Here is a 26,353-nt window from a genome sequence, read left to right as displayed (position 1 = left end):
ACAACTGTACTATGTTCTTCGTGTTTCACTGTTGCAGTCATTACATTTGGGCAGATTCCCAAAGCTGTGGTTGGGAGGACGAATTTAGATAGCATTAGGACCAGCTATAAGGCCCTGCAAGACTGCAGTGGCAAAGCCAGCTCTGGATTTAGAGAAAATTGGCAAATGGTAATGCTTGGTGAAAGTAAGTACAAAACTCCAGGTAGCAGCTTCTAGGATGTCCCTGGTAGGGACACCTCTGAGAAAGGCTGTAGAGGTAGATGCAGTCCTGGTGGAATGAGGTCTGATCCCCTGGGGGATAGGTTTTCCATGGTGGTTACAGCAGAAATTAATGCAATGGCCTATCCATTTAGAAATAGTTTGCTTTGAAATAGCCTTCCCCTCTGCCCCTGCAGCAAATGCTACCAGCAGTTGTTCAGATTTCCTTTGAGGTTTAGTCCTGTCCAAGTAGAATCTGAGTTATCTGTGTGCATCTAAGGAATGCAATATCTGTTCTCCTTTGTTCTGCGGACTGGGAAAGAAGGTTGGCAAATGAATGGACTGATTAAGAGCCACACTGGATACCACCTTGGGTATGAAGGATGGATTGGTTCTGAGGGTCACCCTGTCCGCATGAAAGATGATGAAAGGCTCCACTGTCATAAGGGCCTGTAATTCAGATAGCCTTCTAGCTGAAGTGATTGCTAAAAGGAAAGCTGTTTTCCAAGAAAGAAATTTTAGGTCTGCAGTAGCAGCTGGTTTGAAAGGAGGTAGAGTGAGTTTCTCCAAAACAAAGTTAAGGTCCCAGGCTGGGGTTGGAGCTCTCCTGGATGGTCTTAAATTTTTGGCCCCTCTGAGGAACTGCTTGAGCAGTGGATGAGGGGGTTCTGTGCTATAATGAGCTGAAATGGCTGAGGCGTGGATTTTGATGAAGGAAAAAGACAGGCCCTTGTGAAGCATCTCAGTTAAGTACTGCAAAATCTGAGGTAAACTGGGCTCTGCTGTGCTCATCCCTTGAGATTGGTTCCAGGCACAGAATCTTTTCCACTTTTCAGCATAGGATTTTCTAGTGCTAGGCCTCCTTGCCTCTAAAATAATATCCATCACAGGTTTACTGAGGGATGGTAAAGGAGAGATTATGTAATTAGTCAGGCTGCAAGGTTCAGTGTTAGAAGCTGAGGGTGCAGAATCTGGTTCTCCTGTTGAGACAACAGGGAAGGAGTCTGAGGCAGGTGCCATGGGGATAACCATGACACACTGCGTTGGCGCGGCATGTCTGGAGCAATCAAAATCATCCTTGGTTTGTCCTGTTTGATTTTCAGTAGTACTTTGGAGAGCAGAGGCGGGGGGGAGGCATAGACTGATATGTTTTTCCAGCTGAAGGACAGAGCATCCACTTTCCAGGCTTGTTTGTGGGGAGTCCCTGTGCAAAATTTGTCCAATTGGTAGTTCTGGGGAGAGGCAAACAGGTCTATACCTGGGCTCCCTCATTTGCTTGTCAACATGTTGAAAATCCTTGGTTCCAGTTTCCACTTGTATGGGACCATAAGGTTTCTGCTTAGTCCATCTGCCAGTGTATTTAACTTTCCTGGCAGGAATTGAGCTTGTAGGTGCACTTGGTAGCTCAAGGCTGTGTTCCACAATGCCATGGCTAGTCTGCAGAGGGGGTAAGAATGTGTGCACCCCTGCTTGTTTATGTACCATATAACAGTGGTGTTGTCCGTCTTTACCATTAGTTGTCCTAGAAGAATGTGGTCCTTGAAGGATGTCAGAGCATTCTGTACAGATAACATTTCTTTTTGATTGACATTCAGGTGCATTTGACTTGGGTTCCATTTGCCCTGAATGCACTTCCCTGCCAGGTGAGCCCCCCCATGCATAGTCTGATGCGTCTGTTAGGGTTTGGGCGGCAGGGGGTGGTGTGAAAGGTAGTTCCTTGTTTTGGTGGCAGGCTTCTTCCCACCAAAGGAACTCTAGGCATATGCAAGGTATGATAGGAATCATTGCTTCTAGATCCAGAGAATGCTGACACCATAGGCTTTTTAGATACCACTGTAGTTTCCTCATATGCAGTCTTGCATATGGAATTAGAAGAATGCAGGAGGCCATGAACCCCAAGACTTTCAGTATTTGTCTTGAAGATAGCAGGGTCTTTGTGGCCACTTGTTTGAAGTAGGTTGTCAAAAGAATTTGTTTCTCTGGCGTGAGGTAGGCCATCTGGGAAGTTGTATTCAAGCTTGCTCCAAGGAATAGAATTTGTTGGCAGGGTACCAGGTGTGATTTCTTTTCGTTTATGGTGTACCCCAAACAATTAGAACCCTTTGTACAAAGGCCAGATGATTCAAAAGTATGTCCTGGCTTTCAGCCTGAATTAGACAATCGTCCAGGTATGGGTATATTTGAATATTTCTTTGCCTGCAAAATGCAATAACTGGAGTTAGGCACTTTGTGAATACCCTGGGCATAGCAGATAAGCCAAAGGGCAGTGCAGAGAACTGAAAGTGTGCGTAGCATGCTTTGAAGCGTAGGTATCTTCTGCAAGATTCCCTGATTGGGATGTGCAGGTATGCTTCTTTTAAATCTAGTGTTGCCAACCAGGCATCTTTGCCTAGCACAGGAAGTAACTGAAGAGTCAGCATCTTGAATTTTGGAATCTCCAGAAAGGTGTTTAGAGTAGACAGGTCCAGGATAGGATGTCATGAATTGTCTTTTCTGGGTACCAATAAAACTCTCGTGTAGAATCCTTGTCCCTTTTCCTCTTCTGGTACCAGTTGAATAGCCCCCATGCTTAAGAGAGAAAGTACTTGTTTTTGGGCCTCTACCCATTGATTTGGGGGTAGGTCTGGCCACCCGCTTGGTGTTGGCAATGTATGGAAGTGAAATCTGTATCCCTGGGACACTATATTTAAAATCCATTTGTCCTGGGTAATGAGTTCCCAGTTCTTTGCATGAAGAGCAATCTTTCCCCCCAAAGGGGCAGCCAGTTGACAAGTGCTTGGAAATTTTAAAAGGAAGTCTTTGGACAGTTTACCAAAGGGGGGAGCCTTATTACTCCCAGCTTTGGAAGTGGAGGCTCCCCACTGCTTAGTCGTGTGTGTCCCCTGGGACTGAAACCTGGGGTTTTTGCTGTGTCTGGGTTTGGCTTGAGAAGACCTGGAAGGGGCTGGAAAGGACCAATTCTTAGAAGAACGGTGCCTACTAAATCTAGGTGGCTGAACTTGTAAGAAATCTTTAACAGTTTGCATAGATTTAGCTTTATCTTCCATCTTTTTTAAGAACTTCCTCAGCCTTGTTGCCAAACAGGCAGTCCTGATTTAAGGGAGCATCCAACAATTTAGCTTTAACATGATCAGGCAAAGAGTGCTCCTTAAGCCAAGTATGCCTTCTGAGCACAAACCCAGTAACAGCGGCCCTGCAAGAGGCCTCTAATGAATCAAAACCACATTGCAAAGTATGTTTTCCAACTTGTTCAGCAGAATGCATTATATCCTGTAATTCTTTAATTTCTACACAGTCAGGAATCAACATCATTTTCTGTTTAAGCAATTCAATAACATGTTGCTGATACTTTAACATATGAAACTGGCAGTTTAAAGCCCTGATGGCCAAGGCTGCAGAAGTGTAAACCTTCTTACCCTATCTATCCAGCGCCCTGGAGTCTCTATCAGAAGGGGTACGATTTTTAGCAGTAGAAGCCTTAATGCCCTTGGGCCCCTGTGAAATAGTCTCTGGATCTGCAATAGGATTTTTTAAAAAGAAACTTGTGTGACTCAGGAACCCCCTGTAGTATCTGTCTGGCTTTCTGGGAGCAGGAGGCAAGGAATCACGGGCCAAACTAGATTCCGAAAAAGCATCATCAACAATGTCTAGTACAGGAGGAACAGCTAAAGGCCTATGCTGAGGTAAGAGTAAGAAATCCCTAAGCCTCTTTTTTGAATCAGAAAACTCCTGGTTTTCCCAGTGGAAATGCTCCCTTAGAGTATGTAAGGTTTCTCCAAAAGAAAAATCCTCTGGAGGGAAAGCAGAGGGAATGGAGTTCTCTGCATCAGAATCTTCATAAGTAGATAAGGGCAAATCCAGATCATCAGAAGAATCAGAAAAAACATAATCCTGGTCAGAAGATTCATAAATCACTTCAGTCCTAGGCCTCTTAGAAAGGGGGGGGTTGGCTACCCCTGATTAGAGTTATTACATCTTCAGCCATTCTTATCATTTGTTTTTTGGGCATAGAGGCCTGAGCATGTGGCCTGGGCGTCATTTTTTTAAGGCAGTTCAAGATTTAGGCCTAAAAGAAGGAGGAGGTGTCAGTTTAATATGCAAGTCTGTAGGCCTGACTACACCCTCAGAAGCCGGTGCCTGCACATTGGCTCCGGACCCATCCAAGGTAGAGACAACTGCGAGTTCCATAGTTGAAGCATCTTGCAGCATACCGGACTCCGTATGGGTCTCAGTAGAGGCCTGAGAATCAGAAGTAGTGGGTATCAGGGGCTGTGAAAGTGCCTCACTGGGTACCGGCGAACTGGCGACTGGCTTAGGAGAAGCGTCGTCGGCAGTTTTGGACCTCGGTGGCCTGTCTCTGTCTTTATCTTTGCGTTTTTTCTGAATCCTGGTAGTCGGATAGCTAATCAATGACATTTCTGGATAATTAAACTGAGAACCGAAATATTTAGAGGCAAAAATATACCGACGATGGATCGTGCGCTGATTAAATAAAGCACAAAACTGACAGCAAGGTACGTCGCGGTCAGGGCCTAGCCAAGGAATACAGTACAAATGAAAATCTTTATGAGGTATTTGCTTTCCACAAGTAATGCAATTATTACCTTTTACTGACATCAGTAAGGAGCAACAAAAAGTTTTCCCAATGGGGTACTTAGCTTTAGTTGAAGACTTCGGTTCTGAAACTCGAAAACAAAAATTTCAGGAGTCTGCCGACTGGCACTTGCGAACTGCTTCTGCTTCGGGCACCGCACAGCAAGGAAGACTGATGTAATGGCATCAGCTGCATGTTTTATACCCCTGACGACCTGACGTCATGGAAGAGACAGCAACGAACGCAGGACCCAATACTTTGTTAATCAGGCTGACTGAGGGCTACCTGCAAGCAGATAACCCAAATGTAATGACTGCAACAGTGAAACACGAAGAACACCTGCTCTATGTAGTTCATCACAGACTGATAAAAAGGAGCAGTAATTCTTGCTGTGATTACAGCTAAAGGAGGCATCTCAGTCAGGATGACTAGGAGAAGGTGCCATACAACCTACTTTGCAAGATATTTTCGGTCTACTTTTACATATAGGTACCAACCTTGCCAAAGCATACCTCACTGTCCAGACTGACATGTAAGCTAATGTAAATTAACCAGTCTAAAATAATTTTATGTACGAGCAGACATTCTAAACAAGAGAGCATGTCTTTGAATCAGAGAGTAGTTTTATCAAAGTTGTTTTTGTACTGTACATTAAGTCAGACAATTTTTTGAATTCCACATTTGTAGACATTTTTTTTTTTTTTTTATGAAACTGTCATTTGACTTAAACGAGTTTAACATCAGCATTGTGTTTTATGACTTACTGATCTGCCACTGTAGTTCTATTTTAACCGACTTGCAAGAGCTCTCTGTGACCAATTCAGCAAGGCATTTAATGTATGTGGTCTTTGCCCCTTCTTAATAGCTTAGCCTGTCTAAAACATTGTTTCTAATTGTTTTCATTGTGTTTTGATAAAGCTGCATTCTTCTGCTGAAAAATGCAGCTGAATTCAGCTGTTACAGCTTTCATTTTAAATGCATGAATCTATCAAAATAAAGTGATGAACCTTTCTCCAAGTTGGGGTGATCTCAAAGAAAACACTCAAGACATCAGGTGTGCAGTAGCTGTTATGTAGGAGCACTGCAAAAAAAAAGAAGATGGGGCAGTGGAAAGTCATAACAAATCTCGTATCTCTGCACTAAAAACACAACTGTGCATTGTCACCTGCAGCAAATGAACAGCACTTACAGCATACGCAATAACATTTAAAATTTTGCTCAACCTACTCAACTATTGGTTTGATCCTTTCAACTTCCAATATAATGTAAAAGTGTTCAATACCTGCATGTCTTTCAGAATGACTTCTGAAACAAGTTATTAATGAAAGCATTTACTCCTATTAATAACTACCAAGAAATTGCAGTAAAATATGTATGTATACCATATACCCACATAATACCTCTTGGCTGAATTTCCTTACTTTCCAACTAAATACACAGGTTATAAGATCCCAGAATAGTCACATTCAAAGGGATACATAAGGAGAGTTAATAAGTAACCAATTTAAACAAGTTTCCCTCAGAGACATATGGATATGGTGGGTTCCTACAGCATTACTATTCCACTATTAAAGGACTTTTCCTAAGTGGGTTCAGGCAGCCAGATTTTTCAAGCAAATTCTCATAGGAAATCTGCAAGAGAAAGAGTTGTAAGAAAATGCTGTACCCCGCAACCCTGCCACAGGTAGCTTAGTGCCAAAAAAGCAATTCTACTTCTCATTACTGCAAAGCAAGGAGCAGCTCCGGGAAGCAAATGAATGGGTGGGACTACGTTAGGTCACCAGCAAACAACAACTGCGGTCTGTCACCTTTGTCCACAGACTGACTCAGTACTCACAATATTCTACTTCATTTAACATGCACTTCTAAATGCAATTAACATGGCCAGGCTTAGGAAAAAAGTGAAACGTAGAAAAAGGGCTCCATATCCTCCTCCGTTCCCCATTGGTTCTCCCTGCACCATCCCATTACTTACCATTTCTTCTGTCTTGGTCTCCCCATGACAAAGATAATTTACTTCTTCCTTGTCTTTTGGTCACTCTTTTTCCTCTACCCTTTCATCACATTCCAAATTGCCAAGACAACATTAAGTTTGAGGGGCCATAAGTCCCGCAGAAGTCATGGGGTTCTAGATGCTCTGGGATGTATTTTTAAAGTTTTTCCAACCTTTTGACACAAAGAGGACCAGAACAAAAATCAGAAATAAGGAAAGTAATTCAGTCTTTATTTTTTCTTTTAAGTAAGACAAATGTTGCATCCAAAGCTAAGTATTCAAAGTGACAAATCAGCATTTCCTTAAAAAAAAAAAAAAAAAAAAAATCAATAAGAAATGCTTGCTAGGACACATATATCATATCTAGACTTAGTGCTTGCCTGCCTCCCTACTCCTCTCAAGAAAAAAAAAAGATAGTCAACTTCTATTTAACCTTCTTGTGCTAGGTTATGATACAATTAAAAGAATAGCCATATTAATATATTTCAAGCTGTTTCTGTCACACATAATATATAGAGTGCTTCCTCATCCCAACATCCAAGAGACAGCAGCCACCTTCTATGAACCCTGTGATGTTTGACTGGGATAAAAATGAAAGGACAAATGTTTACAATAACATATTTCAACTTATTGCTGTCAGATGAATATATACTGCATGCCTCATCGCTATTAGTACCACCAGAGCTAGGCATCTGTAAACACGTATGATGCTTCACTGTGAAGAAAGTGAAAAAAATTATCATATTTATTGCTCCTAGACAGTACACTGTCCCCAGACAAGCTATAGTAACCTTCTGTGCACACATATGAGTTATGCCTGTGAGGAAAATTTAAGAAATAATGATTATACTATATCCAGTCCCACAAAGGCTATAGTGCTATGTGTGTACCACTGACAACTGTCAATTTCAAAATAGGTGGGGCCCCCTACCATACCATGTCAAAAAATCCCCTTATACAACTAGGGGTTCCAAAGACCTGGTGGCCTCCAGAAGCAACAAGTCTCTAGTAATTTTCTGATGCACTGCATGCCTTATCTTTGAAAGATAAGTATTAACTTTTTTTACTGCTAGCCACAGGACTTGTGTGCACATGCCATACTGCACATGTCCACAAAGAAAACAGATGTTTTGTATATCATTTGCCCCCATGCTTGCTGATCATCAAGACTTCCCTCAATCAGATATTATGCTGCCTGAGGGGGCTGTCATCCAGACAGTCCTGATGGTTCTTTATACTCTCAGCAGCATCCCGGAAATGAGTGCATTTTCTATTTTATGGCCTAACCCTGCTCCTGCTGGCGATGTAAACACTTGCTTCAACCACAAAGGCCACCTGTCTCCCCCCCCATTGTTTTCCCCTTTTGGTGTATGTGGGGAAGAATTACCAAACTGGGCATCGACACTCATTCCTTCCCATCACCAGTTCCCTCATCATGACAGAAGCTTCACTCTCCAGCTCAAGTCCTGTTATTACTGCAACTCTGTGAGCCAAGTGGGAAATCCTCAGGATGACAACATTTATCATCTCTACCTACTCCTTTAAGCACCCAAGCTACTAGTTAGCTCTAGTCGCCTGGGTTGTAGTCAGGCTTCCATATTCTAAGCTATCTACTTACTGCCTCTGACAAGTTGGGTCTATCATAAGATGCATACATATTTATAAGCCAAAAAGTGGTAAAAGTGCCCCAAGGAGGTCCAACCAGTTCCAACACAACTTTCTTTTATTAGCGAAATCCACAGACAAACAAACGTTGTTAACACACTCTAACATTTTTGTCATAAAAACTTCATCAGATGAGCATACCAACTCTTGTAACTTGCTTAAAAACCTATTTTTCCCCTTAATTAACCAATAAAATGCTATAATGACTTAAATATGTTGATCAGTCATGAATGTTAAAATGTTACCATAGCAGGTGAACTCAAACTCATTGTGAACATATGTATAAAACATTTCATAAACTTCATATTCATTGATTGTGCTAAAACTGGATGAATGAAAAAAATATGTTATGTATATTTAAATGAATAGATAGTGAATTAATAAATAGAATTTAAAACTGCAATAAAATACATTTGTATATAAAATAAAATAATATGGTATAATGACACCGTCTACTGGACAAAAAAGAAATGACATGTAATTTAACATGAACAATAAAAAGTTTTGACCATATAAATAGGTAAAAACAAAATGTAATCGTTAAAACTTTAAAATGTCATTAATTGAAAATACATAAAACTGAATAGCTGTCACAACCATTAAAGGAAATTATTTCATAAAGTTTATTACAATTTTGCTGATCTAAGCTTTAGTACAGGTACCAGTGAAACTGTATCATTCAACCCTGGATAATTACTAGCTTCCAGGACTAATTGCCAATACAGCTCCCAGTACTCTAACCTGATTTCCCAGGGGCCTCCTCTTGGATCTATAGGTATAACTTCAATTACAAAGGAACAAAATTCAGCCCTATTGCATACTTGTACATGTTTAAACAAAGCATTATTTTCATTCACTCTCCCTAATGTCATATCTATGTTCGTACATCCTTTGTTTAAACTTTCTTTCTGTTTTTCCAACATAAAACGAGTCGCATGCATTACATAGGGCTAAATATATCACCCCTTTGGTATTACAGTTAGCATAACATAGTATTAATGTACCTGTTCCTACATTTTAAATGTACTGTATCTCCAGGCTGTATGTAGAACACTGGTTGCAGTTGCCACATTTATGTGTTCCTTTCCTATTATTCGAATATCCACTCCCGTTATTATAATGTGTATTCCTCTCTAATATATTTTTAATATTACGTCCTTTCCTACAGGTATATTTGAGTGTTTTTTCAAAAATAATATTCAGGTCTGATATCCTTGCAAATTTATTCCACTCATTCTCAATAGTTTTCCTTACCAATCCAGTTTTTCCATTAAAAGTGATGGTTAAAGTGGATTGATAAACCTCATTTTCATTGCTTTTACCTGGATTAATGGCCTCTAAACTATACTTTTCTATACCTAAAATGGGAACAAACCTTGTTTTCCTTGCTTCTAGTACTTCTTTATATATTTCCTGTAAAAATTCACTAAGATAGCCCCTAGCCTTAAATAATTTCATTAAAAATTCACACTCAAGTTTCAAAATCACTGTCATCCAAAGTCATTCTACTTGCACGAACCAGTTGCCCCTTCACTATCCCTCTTTTCTGAAATGGGGTGGGGGTGGATGCTAGTATAGTGCAAATATGAATTTAAGAAGGTCTTTTTCCTGTATATTTTGTTTTTTTGTTTTATGAAATGTTTTAAACAAATGTTCACAATGATTTTGAGTTCACCTGCTACGGTAACATTTTAATATTCATGACCGATTAACATACTGAATTCATTATAGCATTTTATTGGTTAAAGGGAAAATAGGTTTTTAAGCAAGTTACAAGGGTTGGTACGCTCATCTGATTAAGTTTGTATGACGAAACCGTTAAAGGAGTGTGTTAACAACATTTATGTGTCTTTGTGGATTCCACTAATAAAAGAAAGTTGTGCTGAAACTAATTGGACCTCCGGTGCCTATTTTTTGTTTATATGCATACATATTTACACAATTTTCATACTTACTACAGGTGAACAGTACAAACACAAGTTCAACTATATGTCTTTTGGAGGAAAACAGAACACTTGGACAATACTCACACAGACAGGGACAGCATACAAACTCCATACAGAAGGACCCATAGCCAAAGCTCACCTGCAGAATAAAATGCTGAGGCATGGCGACACCAGCTTCTTTTACACATATCCTGCCCAGATTATACCAGATAGCCACTTACTTTGTACAGTCCTGATGTTTGACTCTTATGGAAAGTAAAAGAAAAGTACAGTTTTGTACCTACCATAAATGTAGATGTTCGAAGATCCACATTGCTGCAGTCCTTACACTTGGGTAGTCCGCTGTCCTCGATCGGCCCGAATATCAAAGTATTAGGCTGACGTCGGTCAAGGCGCTTAAGACTGACATCAGGACGTCAGGGTACAAATGCGCATGACCGACGTCATATCCTCAGTCTTTTCTTGCCCCAGATGTCAGAAGACCCTAAAAAGAAAGGTCAAAACCAAAAGACAGCAAAAACAACCAACCACCCTTGCACTAATCATATGTACAATATATACAATATCCACAATATTCACAACCCAAACCACACAACCGCCTCTAACTACAGAGGGAAGGAGGGAGGGATTGGACTGCAGCAATGTGGATCTTGAACATCTACATTTATGGTAGGTACAAAACTGTACTATGTTCTTCATCTCACATTGCTGCAGTCCTTACACTTGGGTAGAATCCCAAAGCAGAGATAAGGGAGGATGGCAAAACTATAAAGCAGTAGGAGCTGCCAAAATGCCCTGTAAAATTGCAGTGGCAAAACCAGCCCTAGATTTAGAGTAAAGTGGAAGGTGGTAATGCTTAGAGAAAGTATGCACTGAACTCCAAGTAGCTGCCTCCAAAATATCTTTAGTTGCCACCCCTTAAAAAGCTGTAGAAGTGGCAGTAGCCCTAGTGGAATGAGGTCTAATCCCAGCTGGAATCTCCTTACCATGATGGGAATAACAGAAAGCAATACAAAACCCAATCCACTTAGAAATAGTTTGTTTTGACACAGGCTTGCCCTGAGAACCCAAAGCAAATGAAACAAATAACTGCTGAGACTGCCTGAACCCTTTAGTTCTGCTCAAATAATATCCCAACTGCCTGTGTATATCCAAAGTGTGCAAAATCTTTTCCCTTTATTTTGGGGTTTGCATAAAAAGTAGGCAAATGAATAGTTTGGTTTAAAGCCACACTAGAAACCACTTTAGGCATAAAGGAAGGATTAGTGCAAAGATACCCTATCCTTATGGAAAATTAAGAAAGGCTCAACCGCCACAAGGGCCTGTAATTCAGAAACCCTTCTCGCAGAGGTAATGGCCAACAAAAAAGCAGTCTTCCATGATAAATATTTCAACTCGGCAGTAGCTGCAGGCTCAAAAGGTTGTAGAGTGAGTTTCTCCAACACAAAATTGAGATCCCAAGCAGGAGTAGGAGCTCTACGTGGGGGTCTTATATTCTTTGCCCCTCTAAGGAATTGCTTAAACAAAGGATGAGAAAACAATGGTGGGTCACAGTCATAGTGAGCAGAAATTGCTGCAGCATGAACCTTAATAGAAGAGAAGGACAAACCTTTGTCCAGTAACTCCGTAAGATATTGAAGAGCCACACTTAAATTAGGCTTAGAAACATCAAATTCCTTTGCTGTACTCCAAAATAAAAATCTCTTCCATTTATCTGCGTACACTTTCCTTGTACTAGGCCTTCTGGCCTCCAAAATAACATTCAAAACTTGCTGTGGAAGCTGAGACCCTCCAGGGTTTAAAACAGAATATGCCAGGCTGTTAGGTGAAGAGAGTGAAGTTTGACATTGAGTAAATGACTGTTCTCCTGAGACAGCAGGTGTGGAATCAAGGTAAAGGCCATGGAGGCTCCTGCACCAGACTTCTCAGTAATGGGTACCAGTGCTGTCAAGGCCAATCTGGAGCTATTAAAATCATCTTTGGCTTGTCCTGTCTGACCTTCAGGAGTACCTTTGGGAGGAGAGGCAGAGGTGGAAAGGCATACACATGAAGATTGCTCCAATTGAATGAAAGAGCATTCACTTTCCAAGCTGTGGGATGAAACCTTTTTGTGCAAAACTTTGGCAGCTGGTAGTTTAGTGGAGAAGCGAACAGATCTATGTCTGGAGTTCCCCATAACACTGTCAATTTCTGAAATACATGAGGATCCAATTTCCACTCGTGGGGATCCATAATTTGTCTGCTCAACACATCTGCTAAGGAGTTCTGTGCTCCCGGCAGAAACCTTGCCTGAAGATTTAGCTGTAAACTGAGAGCAGTCTCCCACAAAATCATTGCTTGTCTGCATAGAGGATAAGAATGTGTTCCCCTTGCTTGTTGATGTACCACATGACAGTTGTGTTGTCTGTTAGAACCAACACCTGCCCTGGAAGAAGTAAATCCTTGAAAGCTATTAATGCAAATTGGACTGCTAACATCTCCTTCAAGTTGATATGTAGATGTTGAAGTCTGGCAGGCCACGTGTCTTGTACCCACTTTCCATTTAGATGAGCTCCCCAAGCTTTGTCTGAGGCATCTGTCGTTAAAATCTGACTCGCCTCTGGCCGGGTCACAGAGAGTCCCTTGTTTAGGTGACATTCCTGAGCCCACCACAAAAATTCCTTTTGAATGCAAGGTATTATCTGAATGACAGTGTCCATATCTTGGCAGTGCTGTGTCCACACATTTTTGAGATACCATTGTAGCTTCCTCATATGCAGTTTGGCATTGGGAAGCACCAGAATACAAGATGCCATGAACCCCAAGGCTTGAAGGACTGTCCCTGCAGTCAGCCTGGACTGATGAGACAATTGATGGAAGTAAAGAGAAAGATTCTTTTGTTTGTCCGGGGTCAAAAGGCCATCTGGGATGCTGTATTCAGTCTCACACCCAGAAAGCACATGTCCTGAGAGGGCACTAGACTGGACTTTATTTCGTTCACAGAATACCCCAGGCATCTTAGCACTGCTATCACATATTGTAAATGATGAAGAAGTTCGTCCTTCCCTTGGGCCAGAATCAGGCAATCGTCCAAATAAGGATAGATCTGTATTCCTCTTAGCCTGAAGAAAGCTATCACTGGAGCCAGAACCTTCGTGAACACTCTGGGCGCAGTAGATAAGCCAAAGGGCAATGCAGAGAACTGATAATGAGAAGTCCCAGCCCGAAAACGCAGATACTTCCTGCAACTTAGCCTGATAGGAACATGAAGGTAAGCCTCCTTGAGATCCAGAGTCACCATCCAGTGATCTTTGCCCAGCAGAGGTAAAAGCTGTTGTAACGTCAACATTTTGAACTTGGGAATGTCCAGATAAGTGTTGAGGATAGATAAATCCAAAATTGGTCTCCACGTGTTCCCCTTCTTTGGTACTAGGAACAGGCGAGAATAAAATCCTAGGCCCACTTCTGGCAGAGGGATCGGTTGTATGGCCCCTATTTGAAGCAACAGAGAAATTTGTTTGTGAGCCTCTAGTCTTTGCTGAGGAGGAACGTCCGGCATGCCTTTGAAAGGAGGCAAGGTATGGAAATAAAACTTGTAACCTTGGTGTATGATATCCAATACCCATCTGTCTTGGGTAATCAAACTCCAATTTTCCTTGAAGAGTGCCAATCTTCCTCCCAAAGGTGCTGCCAGGCAAGAAGGATCTGGCAGCTGAAAAGGTAGGTCATTGGGCCTGTTAACGAAAGGACTGGCCCCTGCCCTCACCGGAAGATAGTGCAGGTGAACTCCCTGTTCTAGGTCTGAAGGAGCTCTGAGCTCTGCCCCTACCACGCCTAGATCTACCCCTAGACTGTGAATCATAAGAAGGGTACGCCCACCCCTTAGCAGGCCAGTTCCTACTAAACTGGAGGCTGAACTTGCAAAAATCTTTAACAGCCTGCATAGACTTAGCCTTGTCTTCCATTTTCTTCAAGACTGACTCCACAGGTGAACCAAACAACACATCAGACTGTAAAGGAGCATCCAAAATCCTTGTCTTAACATGGTCAGATAAATTCTGATCCCTCAGCCAGGCGTGCCTGCGAAGAACTGACCCAGTGGCAGCCACCCTAGACGAGGCCTGTACAGCATCAAAACCACATTGTAAAGAATGCTTACCCACCTGTTCAGAGACATGTACCAAATCTTGTAATTCTTTACACTCAATGCCTTCCGCCAGAGCATCTACCTTAGACTTCAATTGAGAAAGAAGATAGTTTTGATATTTCAACATGTGAAACTGGCAATTCAAAGCCCTCATAGCTAAGGTGGAAGAAGTATAGACTTTCTTCCCCCATCTATCCAAAGCTCTGGCCTCTTTATCTGGAGGAACCGGATTTTTTACAACAGAGGCCTTGACACCCTTAGGTCCCTGACTAACCGTTTCTGGATCCGCCCTAGGACTCTTATAAAGATATTTATGAGCCTCAGGCACCCTGTAATACCTATCCGGTTTAACAGGAGCAGGAGGCAAAGAATCAGGATTAAGTGAAGCCTCTGCAAACACATCTTCCACAACAGCCAGAACAGGTGGTATAGCCAAAGGCCTATGCTGGGGTAAAAGCAAAAATTCCCTAAGCCTTTTCCTGGAATCAGAGAAGTCCTGACCTTCCCACTTAAAATGTTCCCCCATGGAATGAAGAGTCTCTGAAAAAGAAAAATCCTCTGGAGGAGAAGCAGAAGGAGTCGAATCATCTGCATCAGAATCAGAATAAGGAGAGTACTCCTGCAAGTCTTCAGCCGAAGACTCTGAAACATCCGAAGCCTGCTCAAAACTCCCCAACTCTGGCTCCACCCTGGGCCTCTTATCAGGAGGGGGCAAAGAACCTCTAATCAAAGTAATTAAATCTTCTGCCATTTTAAGCATGTGCTTCTTGGGCACAGATCCTGATGAACTAGGAGTGACACCAACAGAAGCTAAACCTGGCCTGCCTCTGGGAGAAGCCTTGGAAACAGAAGGAGAGGGCCTAACCACCCTAGGAAGGGAGGGGAGTACAGGAACCTTCAGCCTGACCTGCCTCCTGAGAGGCCACATCCTGCAATATCAAAGTCTCCCCCTGGGACTCCAGAGAAGCCTCCGGCGGAACCACCGGTTCCACTGACGCCTCTAAAGAACCGGCGTCCGGTACGGACGACTCTTCTTGCCTGGGCTTAGCTGCTTTGTCTTTGCGCTTCTTCGAAGAAGCGGGCGCCGGAGCATCCGACGGCATGTTATAATTGCACCGCTTCCCGAAGACCAACCTGGCACAATCTAACCTTCGCTTAATAGTGCGCTTATTGAACCTAGCACAAAAGCGACACCCAACAACGTCGTGCTCAGGCCCCAAACAAGGAATACACAAAGTATGATAATCCCTATGCGGTATCTGCTTCCCACAAGAAATACAGTTATTCACTTTTTCTGACATCCGGTAAACCACTGAGGCAAGAAAAAACTAAAATATTCCCAACGGGTACTTAGCCAACTTTGACTCGGTCTGAAACTCCGAATTCGAAAAATTTCAGAATGCCGAACGGCACTTGCAACGCTGCTTCTGCATCGGACCATGCGGCAAAAAAGACTGAGGATATGACGTCGGTCATGCGCATTTGTACCCTGACGTCCTGATGTCAGTCTTAAGCGCCTTGACCGACGTCAGCCTAATACTTTGATATTCGGGCCGATCGAGGACAGCGGACTACCCAAGTGTAAGGACTGCAGCAATGTGAGATGAAGAACATCTATGACCAACTTACTACTCTTAGATACACTGTAACATCTTATACATACATAGGTACACAAAAAGGTGTGCATATACATGCATAAGCCATAGTCATTTTTTTCACTAAATTTGGCAAATACAACAGGTCATGTGAAACTGCTCCTGCCAGTTCAGATAAGATTCTGTGATCAAATAGCAGGGATAAGTCACTTGTATCAGCAAATGGCCTATGTACTCAATCACTGTCACTTCACTGACCCTGCAAATCACAGATATCAGAGTGTCATTAGATGACCACAGTAAAGTTATTCAACTTGCTTTACATAATGCACATTAGATCTGCAAAGACAGATTAATGAATGTTTAACTTATTCACAATGGCAGGGGCCCAGTCATTTTCATCCACAGACATCCTCTATACTCAGCAATTATAGCTACTCTGTTAAATGCACACACCTCAAATGTCTAACTGTAGTATAAATGGCCATATTAATGTATTTTGAGACCATTCCACACAAACAACTTACTTCACATAAATGCATACCAGTCTTGCAAATCCATATTAATGACAGCTTAACCTGAGAAAATGACAGGTGGATCTGTCACTTTCATCCAACAACAACCCACAAACCCAGAATTATAGCCACTTTATTGACTTTATACACATCAGCTGTCTGACTGAGACAAAACTTGACTATAGTAATGTGTTTCAACTTTGTTTCACTCAAACAGTAGCCACAGTAAAGTATTCCATTTTACTTCTTACAAACATGCATTAGTTCTACAAAGCCAGAAAACTAACTAGAGTAAATGTCAGCATGGTCAGTCACTTTCATCCAAAGAGAGCTACCCAAACCAGGTAATTATTAATAAAATACAAATAAATGTCTATGTTAATATACTTCAACCCCTCCTGCTACACAATACACACAGATGTGCCCAGCAATTACAGCCACTTCATTGAGTATACCTCGGATGTCTGACTGTAAGCAAATGAAGGAAAACATTCATACAGAATGATCACAATAAATTATTTCACATTGTTTCTGGTGTGTGTATACAGTGTAACTCACTGGAATCCTTCCCACCCTCTACAAACACATGCATGTATATAAAATGAAACACACACTTAAATAGAAAAAAGTGCATAACTGTCCTACTTGGCAGGCTAGCTGCCAGCGGAGACTGTGGATTTTAAACAGTCTTATTAATTTAAAAAAAAAAAAAACTTTCCTCACAATCTTACCCTTAAATCATTATTGTCCACTCACTAGGCTTTGTGTTGCCTCAGTCACCAGAAATCTGAAGCAGCCTAAGTCAATGGAAAGGCTGCTTGCTGCTTCACCTAGCAGCTCAAGCAGCCTCCACTGGAACACTGCTTATACTCCCCAAAAACAATAACCGGACTTATAATAAGGTGCAACTGTCTCATTCTTTAAGGAAGAGTATGCAAAAATACTGTGCTGTTTTTTTTTTAAAACTCCTCAACTGGGTGAGCTATTTCTTATTTAGCTAAAAATTGAAGTGGATGCGAGTTCCATGTCCTGAAATGGGAGAGCTATTTTACTATTTATTTTAAGAGATAAAATGCAAATAAAGTGAGGGTTTTTACTTTGGGAGGGCTACAGCCCCACAGTCCTGTACCACAAGCTGTCGATGCTTTGTAGTGTTATACACAAACAAGCATGTGGCTGTGGCCAATATATAGCAAAAGGAGAGACATTCCTGAAAACTGTCCATTAGATAGTGACTCCTCTAGCTAAGCACAAAGTAACAGCATTATAATATGCTATCAGGTATCTTTGTACCAGAAAACAAACAATTTAGAAAAGAATGTTTGGTTTCTGGCTACCCTTAATTTCCAACCTATAAGGGTACAGGAAATCTACTTTCAGAAAAAGAGAAGCTCGGACTCAAATCAAAAAAGATACCAGAGGTGCACCATGCAGTCCTGGTTTTAGGCAAAGCTCAAACTTAATGACACTAAACCTAACATAAGAAAAGTTTTCATTTTGCACTGTTAAGTCTAATGGGCAGAACTTTTTCAAGATGACATCTGAAACTGTTACCCTCATCCCTCTCTTTAAAAAGCCTAGAGAGAGAGAACCAGTCTTATTAGCAAAGTTAAGCCTTGTGGATTAGTGTTGGTTCTCCATGCCATCTTTATGGGAAGAAAGTAAGGGAGAGAACACACGACCTGAGCCCCTTAATGCTGGGGTCTTAACTATGAACCATGCACTCCAGATCAACAGAAACAACTACTACAGGCCTGGTGCTCATTACACCAACTTTCAAATGGAAACACACAAGGCAAGTGAAAAGAGAAGGAAGATATAAATGACACAATTACCCACTCCACACAGTGGTGTCAAAGGCAGCCGAGGCAAGGTAGAACTGTTTTCCCTGTAATCAAAAAGATTCATCTGACATCCCCCCCAAGTACTTCAAAGCATCTCTACAATTTTCAGAATGAATTCCCAAAGCTAAGGAAAATCTATCTTTCAGCTCCTTGCATAGTCAGTCTTCCTTTTCCCAAAACTTGAAATAATACAACGGGCATGTGATATGCCAACAACCAAATGAAATTAACTTTTCTGGAAATATAGCATTATCCTATCTTAAATTTATGCATGCCTAACCATAAAGCTGTTCAATTTAACTACATGCCTTTTTTAATGAAGAGCCTCTAGAGGATACCGGGCAGACCACTGGCTTTCTGTTCCAGACAGTTCTTTTCCAGGAAGACTGATGAACTATGAGCTGTAAATGGAACAGAGTTAGTCACATCCTGCCAAGAATGACAATAAACTTGGGGTTTACCGTAAAACTGGGTGGACAGATAAGAAAAGCTCACTTTTACATGTTGAAGAAAGTGCACCAAATCAGACAGTGTAGGCAAAAATATAAATGTAGGATGAAATACAAAACATCTTGATTCTGTACCTATTGGCAATAGACATACAACTGGGAAACCAGCATGTGTACAAAGATGTGCAGAACAGTAAAAGTACATACTGTCATCAGACCTAAAAGGAAAAGTACTGTAGCTTGTAAGCCTGCCTTCTGCACTCCCATGAAACCCACTATGCCAGAATGGTCAAGTGTTTTGTACAATCTTACAAAAGGCCTCACAACACTGCAAGTGTAGAACTACTGTGAACTGGGACGTCTTTAACAAATCTTGTGATGGAAAATTACTTCAGTGTCACTATCCATGACACTGACCCTGAATAATATCCATGAAGTTGGCCTTAAGTGTGTACAGCAAATATGTACTGCTGTCACACCCAAAAAGCATCACAGGGTACAGCTGAATAATGTGGCTTAAAACACTGTCTTCCCAGGAAATCATCCACCTTACTCAGTCCACTGTTTTTTAGTGCCATCTTTCCAAAAGTAAACTTTTGTACTCTCACAAACACAATCTTATGATAACATATTGCCACCAGCCAGACCCATCTGGTATACCAAAGCTTTCACTTAATAAATGCTCTAAAAATAAGTCAACACATTAGATAATTGTGGCTGTAGCAAAGTAGTCACTTTCCAAAAGGTGAATGCCAACAATTAATTCACCAATTTTGATAATTCTCCTAATATACATTAATACAGTGACAGCCACAAACATTTGAAACTGTTCTTTACTTGAAATAAGTGAAATTAGGCAATGCACTTTGAAGTTAAATAAGCAAATACCATGTGCACATGTAAATACAAATAAAAGGTATAAAGAAATGACATTTAGAAAACCATCACTTGAAGCTATCACTACTTGCAGCTTATTTACTAAAACACTTTTATAATAATTTAAGAGAGAATAGTTGTGTAAAATCTTACCATAATGATAGATGTCTCTCTCTTCAGTGTTGCAGTATTCATTACATGAGGGAGTTCCCCAACGTAGGCAACACATCGGCCATATATAAAAGACTTTTACTACTATAGGGTGCGTGGTACATCACACATACACTGCAATCGGACGTCAGCCATACAAGTGACATACTCACGCACCATCCTCAGAACTGACTGCCCCAGGAGGAACACCAGCCTAAGGAAGTAGGGTAAGAAACATCCAAGAAGAAGCAAGGCCGGGGGAAGAAGGGAGGGATATGAATATTGCAACAGTGAAGAGAAGGACATCGATCATTATGGTAAAATTTTACACAACTATTCTATGTCATTCTATTCATCTGTTGCAGTAATCATGACATGACAGAGAATACCAAAACCCACGAAGTAAGGGAGGAAGGAGCAACCAAGAAGATTTCCAGAAAGCCCTGGAGTATGGCTCTAGCAAACTCTGCTCTAGATTTAGAGATTTTATCTAATTTGTAGTGTGTGGTGAAAGTATGGACTGAGGTCCATGTAGCTGCTTCAAGAATCGAATTAGTATCCGATCCCTTGAAAAAGGCCCCAGAAGAGGCAACAGCCCTGCTGAAGTAAGCCTTAACAGAGGAAGTGAGAGTCTTACCATGGTGAGTACAGCAGAAGTAACAGTTTTGGAAAGCCAGGTGAAGATAATCTGCTTGGACACAAGCCACTCCTGGGGTAGTAAGAAACAAAAAGCTGATCTTTCTTCCTAATGGCTTTGGTTTTGTCTAAATAAAATCTAAGCTGTCTGTGGACATCTATAGAATGTACCACCCTCTTAATGGTGGGGGGGGGGGTAAGTGGATGGACTGATTTAAAGACAGGTCATTGACTACTTTAGGAATAAATGAGGGGGTTGTGCACAGGGAAACCCTGTCCTTGTGGAAGACCAGAAAGGGTGGAGAAGCCATAAGTGCCTGTAGCTCAGACACTCATCTTGCTGAAGTTAAGGTTAGGAGTAGCAAAGTTTTCCAGGAATAGTACTGAAGAGATGCTGAGAAAGCAGGCTTGAAGGGTGGGAGAGCCAGCTTTTCCAAAACACAGTTAAGGTCCCAGGGAGGTGGAATATGTTACCTGGGAGATCTAATGTGTAGAACACCTTTAAGAAATTGTTTAGCCTCAAATCTGTAAGCTGTGGGGGCAGACAGAGGCACACAGACAGATATGCCTGACACATGGGGTTTTATTGAACAGTAAGCCAAGCCAGCATTGAGCAATTCACACAAATAAGATGAAACTAGGGGAACTTCTATTGTCAATGGGGCCTGGTTCTGTTTTAGACACCAGACTGAAATCCTCTTCCATTTGGCCAAGTAAGATTTTCTGGTATTTGGTTTCCTGGCCTCCTGCAAGACTGTAAGCACGTCCTCAGAGAAAAGGTATCTGAAAGGTATTAGTAACCCTATCACCCACAGGGTCTTTTGGAGAGTCGACAAGTGGGGATGAATGAGGGTCCCTTTGTCTTGTATGAGAAGGTCCACTCTGTAAGGTAACATGGTGAATGCCCTTGGCTAAATGCAGGAGGAGAGGGAACCAGTGCTGTCATCCCCAGAAGGGAGTCACCAGCAAGACTTCTGGGTGGTCTTGATGAATTTTAGATAGGACTTTTGAAATGAGGGGAACGGGAAGAAATGCATATAGAAACATCCCCTTTCAAGAGAAAGATCCAGCATCCACTTTCCAGATCAGAGGATCAGGCTCTCTGGCACAAAACTCTGGAAGTTGTTTTTTCATGGGGGAGGCAAAGAGGTCTGTCTGAGGAATACCCCACTGGTGGACAAAGTCCAGAAACACATCCCTGTGAAGCATCCATTCATGGGTTTATGTTTGGAACCTGCTCAGATAATCTGCAACACAATTTTGTGGGGAGAGTATGTACACTACCTGAAGGGTCACCTGGATTTTATTGCCAGGTCCCAAGCCTGCAGAGCTAGCCTGCATAACAGATAGGATTTGGCTCCCCCCCCTGTTTGCTCACATACCAGAGGAATGTCATATTGTTTGTGAACAACTTTAAAGGTCCTGGTTGGAATAGGAGATGGAAGGTCTGCAAGGCCAATAGCAGTGCCCTCATCTCCTTACATTGATGTGTTCCTTCAGTTGAGAAGGAGACCAGACCCCTTGAGCTTTCAGGTGGCTGAAGTTTGCTGCACAGCCTATGACTGAGGCATCTGTGAAGATCTCTTGTTGAGGAGCAGGAGGGTGTAAGGGGAGTCCTGGGCCGAGTGATACTTGATGAATCCACCAATGAAGTTCTCTTTTCAGACAGGGGATGAAAGTAATGGAGAATTCTAAGGGGTGCTGGTGTTGCATCTGAACTGACTTTAGATACCACTGCCATTTTCTCATGTGGAATTTAGCTAAGGGGAGTATGGGAATGGTAGATACCATAAGGCCCAAGACCCTGGGAACTCTCTGGTTGTAATGTGGTGAACCAGCAGATTTTTGAAGTAAAGGGTGAAGTCCTGTACCTGTTGTGGGGGTAGAGAGACAGTCATAAGATCTGTTTGTATCCTGCACCCTGGGAAAATCTGATCCTGTGAAGGGGTGAGAACTGATTTTTTTTTTTTACATTTGTGGTGAACCCCAGACTTTGCCTAAGACTGATGGCAAGGGCAATATTTTCCTCCATCTCCTCTGTGGAGGTAGCTAGAAGGAGGAGGTTGTCCAGATAGGGAAAAATCTATATGCCCTGAAGTCTGCATTGGGCAATCACAGGAGCTAGGCATTTGGTGAAGACCCTTGCAGTGGCAAGTCCAAAGGGCAAGGCACAGACCTAAAGAAGCCATGATGATACAGAGAAGCATAAAAACATCCTGTAGCTGAGATGGATGAGGATGTGCAGATTTGCATCTTTGACGTCCGGAGTAATCATAAAGGCTTGAGGCAGACTAAGTGGGAACAGAGTCCGGAGGGTCAGCATGCGGGAAGTGGGCACCCTTAGAAAGGTACTGAGATGGGACAGGTCAAGAATGGGTCTCCAGGGACCTTCCTTCCTGGGCACCAGGAACAACCTGGAATAAAATCATTTTCCTATTTGATTTTTGGGAACACTCTGGATGGTCCATTGGTTCATTAGTTCTGGGAAGAGAGGTATTTGTTCCCTGGGAGGCTGAGGGATGCGCCCCTGAAGGAAGGTATGTGATCTCATACCATAAAGTACTCTATTTGAACAATGGAAAGGACCCAGGAGTCTTGGGTTATGCTTTCCTAGGCTGGTAGGTACAGGGGAAGCTGCTGGGAAAGTGGGATGTGGGTGAGAGGGTGAAGAGAGTCAAAGATAGGATGACTTGTCTGGAAAGGTCCGCTTAAGTGGCGGAGTTACCGAAGGGGCCTTTAGACTGCTGTGGTCTCCTCCTGTCACTCTTTTTTGTTCTGTGTGACATGAATTTTGCAAGATAATTTCTTTGGAACTTGGGCACTGGGGAAGCAATAGATATATTTCAATTCCTGCAGTTCCTTATCATTTTCCTGCAATGATTTGAACAAGTTAGCAGCTGCAGGGCCAAACAAAGCAGAGTTGTCCAAAGGTGCATCCCATACGTTTATGTCCTCAGGTAAGGGCTGGAGTGTCAGCCAAGAAAATCATCTTAATACTGATCCAGAGGAAGCTGCCTCTGTAGCATGCGTCACAGCTGCATTATATGGAGTGGAGTACTACTTGAGACAAACAAATTAGCAGCCATGGCTTTATTTTCTGAGTTAGGTAGGTCTGCAATTACATGTGAAAGTTGGGACATGAGCTCTAAAGCAAATTTAGTCATGCGTGTTTGGTAGTTAATGGCCCTAAACGCTAGAGTGGCAGAAGTGTACACCTTTTTGCCAGGTCTATCCAGAATCCTGCTATCCTTATCTGATTGTAGGAGGGTAGTGGAGGGCAGCAATCTAGATGGCTTGTAAGAAGCCACAGAAATAACAGAAGGGTCCACTGAAGGGCATCTGAAGAGAAATGTGCAGTCTTCTGAACCTTATAGAAGCGGTCTGGCTTCTTGGGTGCAACTGGCTGGGAATCTGGTGCCTGTGAAGCTGAGGCAAAAGCACTGAGAAAGACAGGCAAGACCGAGGGAATGGCAGATGGACTAGGTGACTCCACCTGCAGTAGTTCATAGTATCTTTTTTGTACTTCAGATACTTGGGCGCTATCCCATTCAAAATGGTTTCTCATTTTAGCTAGAGTCTCTCCAAAGGGAAGGTCTTCCATAGGCAAATCTGTTCCATTGGATTCCTCTTCAGGGAAGGGATAATCCAGGGGGGAAGGGATCTCTGAAGAGTAGACCAGAGATTCCTCCCTTGAGAACCTATGAAGATGCCTCTTCCTCTGAAGAATCCTCTTCCCTAGTCCTTTTAAGTAGACAGGCAGTACTGGGAGAGGGAGCTGCAAAACCTGGAGGCAGCCTAAGGGACATAAGGGAGTTGAAAAGGTCCCGAGTGAATTGTTGCCAGTCACTAGCAGATTGTTTGGTGGGGACAAGTGTTTGTTTTTTTTGTTTGTTTTTTTGCATGAAAGTCTGCCCTGACGTAAGCCTACATTCTATCAGGTCTGAATCTACCCCTTCCCTAATAAGGATCTGAGGAATCCCTTACAGCCTTCCATTATCACGAGCTGTGGTTCCCGTCGGACATCCAAATTGGATGCCTGCTCGGCCTCTATGAATGTGCTTATGCTCAGATCCAAGGTGGCCTGGACATCACGCTCAGCCTGTGTATCTGAGCTGTGAAGCGTGCATGTCTTCAGGCTCGCCTCCACCTCAAGAGAGACGTCTGTATCCAGAGGCACAGCAGAAGGTTCAGGCCTTTGCTTTTTGGCCTTCTGCTTCAAAACCGACTTGCCCTCGGGCCCTGAAGATCCCTCTGTAGCGCTTTTTGCTAGCAGCTTTAAGCGCGGATTCTCTAGGTAGATAGTTAAAGAGGATAGTCTACTCCTTTAGGTCTTTGGGACAAACTGTTGACAAATACAGCAGTTTTTGTGGTCATGGTTTGGGCCTAGGCAGAATAGACACTGGATGCGGTTATCCTTGTGTGGAATTTGTCATCCACATTGGAACTTGTCCCTTCTGGATGACATGAGCTCTAACCAAAGACATAAGCAAAATAGTCAAAAAAATTCCCCACTTATCTGAATTTTTAAGAATCATTAATGACTTGGAGTCAGCCCGTACGTTGGAATTTGGTGTTCAAACCTAGTGGTAGAGAAGTTCTTAGGATGGTGTGTGCGTGCATCACTTTTTTTGGCTAATGTCTGATTGTAGAGTATGTGCTACATACTACGCACCCCTACAGTAGCAAATGTCTTTTGTATACTGACCGACGTCAGGTCACCTATGGCAGGGAACTGCCTCATGTAACGAATACTGAAACAGATGAACAGGACGACATCAATCATTGTAAGGATTTACAAGCAGTAACTCAATGTGTCTGGCCACATGGCTCTCTCTTTCCAGTCCATAAAATCAAAAAGGCAAGCAAAGAACTCGAATAGCTCAACTCTGAAAGGAGAGAGGTCATCTGAAGTAAAATGGGGTGTTCTAGATTGACATATCACTGGAAAACATAGTTACTGTGGCCTTTTTTTGACAAATCCCTACATCAGTAAGTCCATAAATGTTATTTCCTGTCCGATTTAGATTTCAAATCTAAACATACTTCTGCAAAGTCACTCAAAGATGCAAGAAGTCTTAGTCCATTTATAACACCACAGTCTTTAGCAGGTACAGGCAAATATGATAAAAAAAATGCTACTGTGCGTGTCTCTTTGAAATCAGTTTCACCTCCAAACTTCTAAATTCTTTACATAAATAATTCTGACTCCTAATGTCACTTTGCTGAAAATAAACTGAAGATTTTATGCATTTTCTTAGCTCTCCACAAGTGTATATGCTTGCATGTTTTTTTTCTATGTGAGCGAGCACATACAAAGACACAAAATGGAAGACCTATAATAAGTACAGATGTGTATGAGTGTATGGGCTTGTCAATGAAATACTGACTTATGAAGTCAATTAAATGACTGCATTTTCACATAATACTAAGTTTCAACATCATCTTCTTTCAGCTGTTCCCGTTAGGGGGTCGCCACAGTGGATCATCTGTTTCCATTTCTTCCTGTCCTCTGCATCATGCTCTTTCACACCAACTGCCTGCATGTCCTCTCTCACCACATCCATAAACCTTATCTTAGGCCTTCCTCTTTTCCTCTTACCTGGCAGCTCCATCCTTAGCATTCTTTTCCCAATATACCCAGCATCCCTCCTCAGCACATGTCCAAACTAACGCAATCTCGACACTCTTGCTTTGTCTCCAAACTATCCAACCTGAGCTGACCCTCTAATATACTGATTCCTAATACTGTCCATCCTAGTCACACCC

General features: G+C 42.2%; 1 protein-coding gene across 1 annotated transcript in view; it reads right to left on the bottom strand.

Annotated features, from left to right (window-relative positions):
- GDAP2 (ganglioside induced differentiation associated protein 2) overlaps nt 1–26,353 on the bottom strand; it is an 835,060-nt gene that overhangs the window by 354,010 nt on the left and 454,697 nt on the right. The gene's annotated exons all lie outside the window — the stretch shown is intronic.

The sequence above is a fragment of the Protopterus annectens genome, chromosome 5.part0 (genome assembly GCF_019279795.1).
Source record: "Protopterus annectens isolate FY-2018-M chromosome 5.part0, PAN1.0, whole genome shotgun sequence".
In the NCBI taxonomy this organism is placed as follows: Eukaryota; Metazoa; Chordata; order Ceratodontiformes; family Protopteridae; genus Protopterus; species Protopterus annectens.
Note: the sequence above shows the minus strand (reverse complement) of the source record. Positions and strands in the feature narration are given on the sequence as shown.